The 11214-nt window shown below is 40.5% G+C and overlaps 1 protein-coding gene across 1 annotated transcript in view; it reads right to left on the reverse strand.

Moving 5' to 3' along the window:
• Nucleotides 1-9746: 9746 nt before the first annotated feature.
• KCNJ15 (potassium inwardly rectifying channel subfamily J member 15) overlaps nucleotides 9747-11214 on the reverse strand; it is a 54572-nt gene continuing 53104 nt past the window's right edge. Inside the window, exon 5 of the transcript XR_001887101.1 lies at nucleotides 9747-10243. The gene's annotated coding sequence lies outside the window, so the exon portion shown is untranslated. The remainder of the gene's footprint in view (nucleotides 10244-11214) is intronic.

The following is an 11214-nucleotide window of genomic DNA, read 5'->3' on the forward strand; positions in this document are numbered from 1 at the left end:
GGCCACCAATTGATAAATATTTAGGTGGTTTACAGGTATTCTGGCTATTATGAAGAAAGCTTCCGTGAACAATATTGTACAGTTGGCCCTTGTGTCTCTGTGGGTTCAACCAACCATGGATTAAAAATATAAATAGCAAAACAATACAAACTAGAATACAACAATAAAAATAATACGTTTCAAAATCAAATATAGTAAACAACTATTTACATAGCATTTACACTGTATTATGTATTATAAATAATCTAGAGATGGATACGAGAGAATAGGTGTAGGTTATATGCAAATATTATACAATTTGATATAAGGAATTCGAGCATCCTTGGATTTTGGTATCTGAGGGAGATCCTGGAACCAATCCCCTTCAGATGCCAGGGGATGACTGTCCAAGTCCTTGAGTGGACAGATGTTCTCTTTTGACTTGGGTAATGCTTAAGAATGGAATGTCTGAGTCTTATAATATATACATTTAACTTTTTAAGAAACTGTCAGTCTTCCACAGCGGTTGTGCTATTCTGTATTCTATTCAGCAGTATGTAAGAGTTCTGTTTGCTCCATGTACCCATGAACAACTGGGCTAGTCTTTTCATTTTCTGTTCATTCTAATGGATGTATCGTGACGTCTCATTGTGGTTTTAATTCGCATTTCTACAATGAATAATGTAGAATAATGTATTCATATGTTTACTGGCCATTCATACATCTTCTTTTTGTGAAGAATCTGTTCAAATCTTCTGCCCACAATTTAATGGACTTTTTTGTCTTCTTCTTATTGAGTTGCAGGGCTTCTTTATATATTCTGAATATAAGTGCTTTGTCATATATATACATACATAGTTTTGCTCAATGTTGAGGTTTGTCTTTACTTTCTTGTTTCCCTTAGGAAATTTTAAAATTTTGATAAAATTCAATAATCATTTTTCTCCTTTTTTATACTACTTATGTCCTATCTAATAAATGTTTGCCTACCCCAAAGTCACAAAAATGTGTTTGTATGTTTTCCCGAGAAGTTTTGTACTTCTAGCTATTACATAATAACAAAACATAATAGAAGTTTTATGCTTTTAGCTTATACATTTAGGTCTACGTTCCGTTTTAATATTTGTGTGTGGTGTGAGGTTCTGTGTAGTGTTTTTTTCTTCCATATGAAGATTTGGTTATTCTAGCACCATTGTTGAAAAGGCTCTCCTTTCCCCATTGAACTTTTTCTGGCATGTTCACTAAAATTCAGTTGGCATTGTATGTGTAGGTCTACTTCTGGACTCTATTCTAATCCATTGATAAATGTCTACTCTTTTGTAATTACATACCTTTTGTGATTACTATACCTTCACAATAAGTGTTGACATAATTAGTATAAATCCTTTAAACTGATTCTTTTAAGAAAATCTTAGGCTATTCTGGTCTTTTGTATTGATACCAATTTCAGAATCTGTTTGATAATTTCTCCAAAACAGCTGCTGAAATTTTGGTTGGGATTGTAATAAATCTATTAATCAATTTGAGGAAATTGACATTTTAACCACATTGAGTCTTCCAACCTATGAGCATGGTTTATCTCTCCATGTATTTAGGTGCTCTTTAGTTTCTCTCTGTAATGTTTTATAGTTTTCAGTTATAGGTTGTACATATATCTTGTCAAATATATTCCTAAGTGTTTTATTTTTGAAGCTATTGTAAATATATTTTTAGCTTTTATTTTCCAAATTTGTGCTACTGGTATTTAAAACTACAATTGATTTTATATAATAATCTTTTACCATGTGACATTATTAAACTAATTTATCAGTTCTGTTGGTTTCCTCTAAAGATCTCAGGCTCATTCTTTTCAGTCTAGTTCGAGCTAAACTGTATCATTTCATATGAATATAAGAATCTTACAAGTGTGTATCCATTCATTACCCCGCCGTCTTTATGCCATTATGTGCGTATACATACATATATGTGTATAATCCACATATAGATGTATAATCCACAAGATACTTTTAGAATTGTAAATATATCCATATGTGTTTTAAATAAATTAAAAGAAAACAATTATTTTCCCTAGATATTTACCATTTCTGATGCCCTCTCTTCCCGCTTGAAGATGAAAGTTACCATCTGACATTTTATTTCCCTTTAGGCTGAAAATCTTCTTTTAATAGTTTTTGTGCTGTGGGTCTGTAGAGGCAATTTTTCTTAGTTTTCCGTTATTTGGAAAATGTTTTTATTTTGTCTTCATTCTTGAAATATATATATATTTCAAGATATATATATCTGGAAACAAACTTATATATATCTGGAAATAGAATCTAAATTGACAAGTTTTCTTTTCCCCTCAATATTGTTCTACTATCTTCTGCACCCTATGGTTTCTTATCAGACTCTGTGATCATTAGAATCATGATTCTCCTGTATGTAATGTAGAATTTTTTTCTTGCTCTCCTCAAAGGTTTCTCTTTACTGTTGGTTTATAGCAGTTTTATTTGAATATTTTAAACAGGGTTTTCTGCATATATAATCTATACATATTGATATAATACAATATCTCCCGTTTGGGGTCCTCTGAGTTTCTGGAATCTGTACATCTTTGTCTTTCACCAGATGAGGGTCACTTTCTGTCATTATTTTGCAATTTTTTTTTTTTTGCCCCATGCTCTTTCTGGGATTTTTTGCCAGTACCTTTGACATTATACCGCAGGTTCCTGGTGTTCGATAAACTTTTTTTAGTTTTTTTTTCTTTCTTGACTTTTGTTTGGATAATTCTACTGATTTATATTAAAACTTACCTATCCCTTCCTCTTTCACCTCCATTATGTCGTTCAACTCATCCAGTAAAAGTTTTATTTCAGGTATTTTATTTTTCAGTTCATTATATTTTAATTTTAGTTTGGTTCTTTTCATATATTCTATGTATTTAGTGAGATTTCTTAAGTTTTCATTTATTGCCTATTGTCTTTACATCACTGAGCATATTTTTAACAGCTATTTTACAACCTTTATGTAATAATTCCAACATCAGGGTCACCCCAGGGTTAGGCTCTCTTGACTACCTTTTCTCTTGAGAGTAAGCCACATTTTCCTGGTTCTTCTTATGTCTTTTAATTTTGAATTGTATCCTGACCATTGTTAAAGACATGTTGTAGAGATTCTGAATTTTGTTCTCTTTTTACAAAGTATGTGGATGTTCATTGAGCAGACTCGTTAGAGTTAAACTTGGTTAGAGTTAAACTTCAAACTTGGTCTTGCCAGTGGTTACATAGTAGTTATGATCTTAGTTTGGACTGGTGCAGTCTGCCCTCTCTCTGCATGGTTCAGTGGTCACCCACTGACTTGTCCAGAGTTTATGCACAGAGTTAAGGATTCCCATTTCATGCGCTCTTCTTTCTGGGATTTCTTTCACCTCCGGTAGCCCTGGTTGCCCTTGGGAGCTTCTCTTTTTTTCATGAGCCAGAAAAATCATGAGCTATTCACAGGAGCTTTAGTTGACCTATGACACAACCCAACTGCAGCTATCCTTAGGGTAAAGCTGAAAAAAATGAGAATTTCCCCCATGCTGACTGCTTTCTGTGAACTTCAACTCTCCTGTGAAGTGTGCTTGCTTTGGTTCACTCTCTAGGTCCTTGGTTAGTTGGTTTTATGTATTTTTCCAGCACTTATAGTTGTTATCTGTGGGAAGATAATTTTTTTTTGCCAGAAACAGAACCCTTGTTGGTGTATTTCTTATTTCCTTGATTTCTTCCTTCTATTTTGGGTTCCATTTATTCTTCTTTTTCTAACTCCTTAAGGCTGGAGAAGAAACCTTTTTTTCCTTCTCAAACACCCGAAACTATAAATATTCCTTTAAGCACTCTTACTGATCCATTAAAATAGAATCTTGATTACTGAGTTTTTCAGCAACCCTCAAATATTGTCCCTGAGGCAAGAGTCTCCCTATCTCACTCACCACACCCCAGTCTTATCAGAAGAACCAGTGGGGAGCCACTTACCAGAATGAGCAAGGGCCTGGGAGTGCTACCCAGAGGCATGGCAGGCTAGGTCATAATATCAGGATAGCCTTCTGAGAGGTGAATGTGAAACGGAGAAGTTCCCTTATCCCCCTTGCAGGGCATGTGACAGGGGTGTGGCTCACTTCTTTGGCGCCCCACTGTTCAGCCCCTTAGGGGGAGCATGCAGACAAGTAGGTGCAAAGGTTGTGGTGAGCATGTTTGGGTTCCAACCAACCCCACGGCAGTGTCTAGGGGTTTGTGTTTACAACTCCCCATCACAAGTACAGAGGGCTTTCTGTATCCCGGGTTCTTGCCCTACTGTACTGGAAGAATCAGATCACACGTGGACTTGGAGGATGAGTGCAAGGTTTTATTGAGTGGTGGAGGTAGCTCTCAGTGAGATGGATGGGGAGTCGAAGGGGGATGGAGTGGGAAGGTGATCTTCCCCTGGAGACGGGCTGTCCAGCGGCTGGACTCTCCTCTGACCACCCCTTACTGAATTCTCTTCAGTGTCTATGTCGTTCCACTGTCACTGGCCTGCCGGTGTCTGCTGGTGTTTGCCAGCATGTTCTTCTGCTCCTCTCAACGTCTAACAACTCGTGTCTGTGCCTGCTATGGTCCTAGATTTTTATGGGCACAGGATTGGGGTGAGGGGTGTGGCAGGCCAAAAGGCAACTTTTTGAACTCAAAACCAGAAATGCCTATCCTCATTTAGGTCTGTGGGCACAGGCCCGAGGGCGAAGCCCTCACCAGGGTCTCTGCTCTTCTCTGCCCGGCACTTCCCTGCTCCCCCAGCCCATATCAGGTCCTGTGTACCATGGGGAAGTCAGCAGAGTGGCAGGATCCCTTCCTCTAGAATCACATAGGCACCATCAAGAAAGCTGTTCAGACAGACAGCCAGCAGACCAAGCAGGAGTTGGCGAGGGTTGGGGTGGTAGCATCCCAGACAGAAGGAGAAGCATAACCAATGTCCCAGAGGCTGCAAGAGGAGAAAAAACCTTCAGAACTGGGGGACTGCAAAGAGTTCAGGATGTTTGAAGGTAGAGTGCAAGGGAAAGAGATGACAAGGGAGGAGGCTACCAGGAGCCAGATCAAGGAGAGGCATGAGTCCCATGTCTGGACACTTGCCCTTTATCTGGAGGTTGGGTTTTGAGTGAAAGAGTAATGCGATCGGACTTCTAGTTTAGAATGACCACACTGGGTACGGTGTGGAGAATAGATTGGGAAGGGGAAAGACTAGGAACAGGGTAGCCAGTGTGAAATATGCCTTTTTAAAAACATATTATGATGATGATGATGATGATGATGGCCAGAACTAAGCACCGAGAGATTAGAACGGAAGAGAAGAAACTGACTTGAGAAAAATGCCAGAGGTAGTGTGGATGAGGATTTGTGATGAATTAGATACGGGTGGTGAGGGAGTGGGAGAAGGCAAGGGTAGCTCTCACGTTTCCAGCACTGAATGAGGAGAGGTTTGGGGAGAAACATAACACTTAAAAGCATTATTCTCAAAACAATGGGGTGCGACTGTTGACTCAGCAAAACAAAGCAAGTGTGGGGACCTCAGCTTGTGGTCCAGTGATGGATGCAGAATCACCTTGAGGCAACATACCTGAGTTGCTGTCTCGCCAAGCAAGGGTTTTCCCTAACCTTTATAGTAGGAGACACAAAATGGTGAAAATGGCAGACCCAGAATTATGAAAGGCATCTAGAAATCATTTATTTTCAAGTATCTCAGTGCTATTGAGAAATCAGCAAGCTTTGTGAGAGCAGTTGAGAGAGGAAGCCCAGTATATGATTAACTTGAAGAGGGCACAATTAGCCTCAGGCTATTTGAAAACCAGGTTTGAAAAGTCCTCTCCTGTTTACAAAATAGTGGAGGCAATTTCCAAGGAAGAATGTTCTTTGTTCTCCGCACTGAGAACCAGAAACTGTCTCCAAAGGAGTGTCCACTAGTATAACTTCCCATGTAGCTATGGTCAAACTGTAATGGAATGTCTGCCAGAAGTCAGCTTTTTCTGTCTATTTTGCAGAAATAGGAAACTCAGGACAGTTACAGTAACCCAGAGAAAGCTTCTGTCTCTTCCAAAGCAAAGAATCTTATTCGGGTTTATTTATATGAATATGATTCTGATTAGAAGGAAGGTTGAAGGTAGATCAATTGGTGATGAAATGGATGGGAAAGAATGATGTTATGGGTTGAATTCTATCCTCCCAAAAAGATATGTTGAAACGCTAACCCCCCAGTACCTCGGAATGTGACCTTATTTGGAAAAAGGATCTTTAGAAAGGTAGTCAAATTAACATGAGGTCACTAGGTTGGTCCCTAATCCAATATGACTGGTGTCCTTACAAAAAGGGGGCAATTTGGACACAGAGACAGGCACAAAGGGAAGCTGCTGCGAGAACACCATGTGCACATGAAGACAGAGGTTAGAATTATGCTCCTACAAACCAAGGAGCTCCTGAGCCTACTAGGAGCTGGGAGAGACCAGGCAAAATACCTCCCTTATAGGTGTCAGAGGGAGCATGGTCCTCCTTCAGACTTCTCACCTCCAGAAGTGTGATTCAATGAATTGTTCTAAACCACCCCGTTTGCAGTTATTTGTTATGGCTGTCCTAGAAAAATACAAATAACATAGCTCTTTTAGGAATCTGCTTTTATTTCCTAGTACAATGTCCATTGCCAAATAAATATTAACGTGGAGACCACAACACTTCATCGACCTGTCTTGGAGATCAGGTGATTGTTAAAGTGACTGGGTAAATAATAAATGATGCGAGAAACTGCTTCATCTGATGATGAAATATGCACTTAAGGCTGTGATGATGTGCTTGCCTCCTGGCTGCCAATTCCTGCCCTGGGAAGCAGTGAAATAGAAATTGTGGTTTCCGGCTCTGATTCCTACTGAGGAGAGATGAAGATGTTATGAGCCATTGACTCCTTAGCAAGTGTACCTTGTCCAGGTCCAGCTCGCCACAAATCCTTCATTCCAGTGAGGAAGCCCCAGTATTTTATCCAGCTCCATTCCTGTTTTGGACAGCCTCTTTGCACTTGAGTTCCAGCCTTCATTTTTCTGTCCCAGCAATAGGATTTTTGTCTTGCTTCCCTTCTTCCTGACTCCTATTAAGGGCAGAGTTCTGCCCTTGATTTGAAGGCCCTGGGTCTGGGTCTCTGCTCCTGAAGCTCTATTTCCTTGATCTCCATCATGTGTTGTGGGTTCATACTCCACTTCTCTCCTATTTGCACCTCTTTATTTATCTGCTTGTGAAATTGAGAGATTTGTAGGCAGGTCTTCCCTAGTACCAAAAGCAATCTGTCAGAACATCTTTCTAGAGTCAGATTCTAAGGCCCCCTTTTTCTCTTGCCCTGCGTTTCTAGCTTTTCTTGGTGTCTAGGTCTTGAGCCTTCCTGCCCCAGACCTGGTCATTGTAATTGCAGTGACTCCTTGTGCTGGGGCCACTCATTTGCTCCCTTTAGGCCCTGTAAGCTCAGTGTCGGATTCCAGGCAGCTCCACTGATTCTGCAGTGTTTGCTTGTCTCTACAAAGCTCTCTTTGTCTCTTGACTCAATCAGCCAAGACCTTAAAATGATTACCTACCTTAAAGTTTCTCTGAGAAACCCAGTATAAATCCTTACAAATCAGGTTTTTAGAACTCAGCAAAACATTCAGTTGAAAGCTCACTGCTCTATTCACAACAGGCAGCACACTGGCAAAATCCCTTATTATTTGCATTTCTGCTCTTCAGCGTGAATTCAACGCCCACCAGTCATCTGTGGTGACACCACAATTCAACCATGCCTTTGTTTTCACTTGATGGAAACACTTGAGCACCAAGTAAATGCTGCTTTGGCTCCAAGAGTATCAACCACCAAATCACCTATGCTTTTTTGGATACACCCTATAATGGTCCACCTGGGAGGCAGGACAAAACACGGAGACAAAGCCAGGCTTTTATATTGGCCACTCCTGGCTTTACACCTCGGTAGATGGGTAACTGGACAAATTACTCAACTTTTCTGAGCCTCATATGATGCAATTGTAATGAATGTGAGGACTTTAGAACTGAATGCTTGTTCATCTCGACTTTTCTGTAGGATTTCTTAATCTTAGTCACCCCATGTCTAGTCTTTGGTCAACTGTGTATGCTTACATGAACAGCAGGATGTGGATTCTGTTTAAGTGGCATTCTTACTCCTCTGCCCTTTCCTTTTCGATTGATCACTTCGTATCTTCTCTACCTTCAAGATATTTATCCCATGTTCCCAGCCTCTAAATAACAGACCCTTTGAAGCATGTTAGGCCTTTAGGCAATATATCCAGCCTTCCAGCCTCATGCTTTCACCTGGGTTATCTGTTCTGCTATCACTTTTTCCCTGATTTTGATCCATTTCACATGGAAATCTGCTCCAACATGAGATTTCCATGTTGTAAATTTAGGAGATAAAACATTAGGCCAGAAGGAAAAGATCCAGACTGAGCATAGTGGCTCACATCTGTAATCCCAACGCTTTGGGAGGCCAAGGTGTGAAGATGACTTGAGCTCAGGAGTTCGACACCAGCCTGAGCAACAATTTGAGACCTCATCTCTACAAAAAATTTTAAAAATTATCCAGGTATGGTGGCACGCACATGTAGTCCCAGCTACTCAGGAGGATGAGGCGGGAGGATTGCTTGAGCCCAGGAAGTCGTTACAGTGACCTGTGATCACGCCACTGTACTCCAGCCCAGGTGACAGGGTAAGATCCTGTCTCAAAAAAAAAAAAAAAAAAAGAGAAAAAAAAAAAAAAAAGAAAAAAGAAAAAGAAAAGAAAAAAAGAAAAAAGAAGGAAAAGACCCAGACTGCCACCAGTGGCTCACTGGGTCACTCTGGAAGTGACGTCAGTGGGCTGCAGGGTCTTCTGCAAAGTGTAGATAACTGCATATGTCCTTCTTCTACCCTTTCATTGGGTATAATATGGACTATTGAATATTTGAAATTGTTTTTAGCAATCAGAGTCCTACAAATATGAATATTGTTTGCTCTCTGGATATCTAAGATGTGACCAGATGTCATGAGACTTTTGTGTGTGTGTGTGTGTGTGTGTGTGTGTGGCTTGTGTGAGCAGAAGAGGCATGCTGGCAACAAAATATGCCACAACACATTTGAACATGTAGCAGGTCAGCCAGACTTACTATGGGGGCAGGGGTAAGGAGAAGCACACTGTTCTGGGCTGCTGTGAAGCTGTGAGTCTGTTGGTCGCAGTGGACTTCTTTATTGCAGATCTTTAAATCACATGCTGAGTGGGCACGTTAAACAGAGTTTACAGAGAGGTACACTGTCAAGAGCAAGTACAACTGCTAATAGAGTAGATTTTAGATGCTCTCACTACAAAAAAGGAAATATGTGAGGTGATGGATATGTCATTAGCTTGATATAAATATTCCAAAATGTATACATATATTAAAACATCACATTGTAATGCCTAACTATATATAATTATTATTTGTTAATTAAAAATACATGTGGGCTGGGCGTGGTGGCTCACACCTGTAATCCCAGCACTTTGGGAGGCTGAGGTGGGCGTATCACCTGAGGTCAGGAGTTCGAGACCAGCCTGGCCAACATGGTGAAACCCTGTCTCTACTAAAAATACAAAAATTAGCTGGGTGTTGTGGCAGGTGCCTCTGATCCCAGCTACTTGGGAGGCTGTGACTGGAGAATTGCTTGAACCCAAGAGGCGGAGGTTGCAGTGAGCTGAGATCGCGCCACCGCACTCCAGCCTGGGCAACAAGAGGGAAACTCCATCTCAAAAAACAAAAAATAAATAAAAATGTGAACAAAATCTTAAAAAGAGTAAGAGTTTCTGGCAGACTCAATAGAGGCAAACTAAGAAAGATACAGAAAGCAGCCCTTAGGATGGGTGAAAACACATTTGGGTCACACAAATACCTTATCAGCTAACATTACCATGCAAGTGTTAAATTCCAATAAAGGAATAGACTAATTTAGAAAACAATCACTTGAACAATGTAAGAGTTTCTGGGGAGAATATGGACTTTTGCATGAAAAATTAAACCATGAAAGTTGTTTGTCTAACATTTCTGAAGACAGGATTTCTGAGAAGGGAAATGATGCCTGCCGGGATGTTGTATATCCAGACCAGAACCAAAGCTTCCCACGTTGCTATGACAAATTCCCTTATTCTCTGCCCCAAGGACATGGTGTGGTGAAAGCAATGCTGCCTTATGGTTTGGATGTGGTTAGCTCAGTTCTCAGCCAAGGCCACCCTGGAAGGACAAACAATGCTTGAGATAATGGGGTAGAAAATAATATATGTCTGAAAACTTCCATGCAAATTAAAATTAATAAAATGAAATGTGTCCCACCAGCTAGCTTCATGACTGTGTTTCAGATGACTGTGCACTTTCTAGAAAACATTTTGCCTTTTGGTCAAACGGTATCCCCAAAGTTGACCTCCTACTATCTGCACCAGCCTTGTTTATTTCCAGCTGTCACATGCTCCCTCCAAGAACAAAGCCTGGCCACCCCTGAGAATGTTACAAAGAATGAGCCAAGACTCCAAAGGAGAGGGCTCTAAGAGAGGCACTCTGGAATGTTCAGAGCTGTGGCAACTATCTTGTTGCATGTGTGTGTAGTTTTCCCAGGAAACTGCTTGGAGGCTAACTACTGCCATTTGGATGCATACCTCGGCTACCTGGGTTTTAATTAGGTGTGCCGCTTTAGAGTCACACCCATACTAATGCCTGTAGGACTTATGTAATTAAGTGTTTTCTTTCTTTTCATCCATCCAAGTAAAGGAGCAATAGCACAAAAGGCACTTTGGTAAGGGTTGCAGTGCTGAAAGGATGTTTGTTATTAAATGGTTGCTTGATTTTTAATCATTGACTAAAATGAGATAATCATTCTGGAGCAGGAGAGCATTAGGCAAAAAAAGAGAGATGAGGTTGGGCTTACTGGCTCATGCCTGTAATTACAGCTACTCAGGAGGCCAAGGTGGGTGGATCACTTGAGGTCAGGAGTTTGAGACCCACTTGGCCAACATGGTGAAACCCTATCTCTACTAAAAATAAAAAAATTAGTCAGGCATGGTGGCACACACCTGTAATCCCAGCTATTTGGGAGGCTGAGGCAGGACAATCACTTGAATCCTGGAAGAGGAGATTGCAGTGAGCCACTGCTCTCCAACCTGAGTGATGGAGTGAGACTCTGTCTCAAAAAAAAAAAAAAAAAAAAAAAA

Source organism: Rhinopithecus bieti, unplaced genomic scaffold, assembly GCF_001698545.2.
Source record: "Rhinopithecus bieti isolate Rb0 unplaced genomic scaffold, ASM169854v2 scaffold_12151, whole genome shotgun sequence".
NCBI classification, from domain to species: domain Eukaryota; kingdom Metazoa; phylum Chordata; class Mammalia; order Primates; family Cercopithecidae; genus Rhinopithecus; species Rhinopithecus bieti.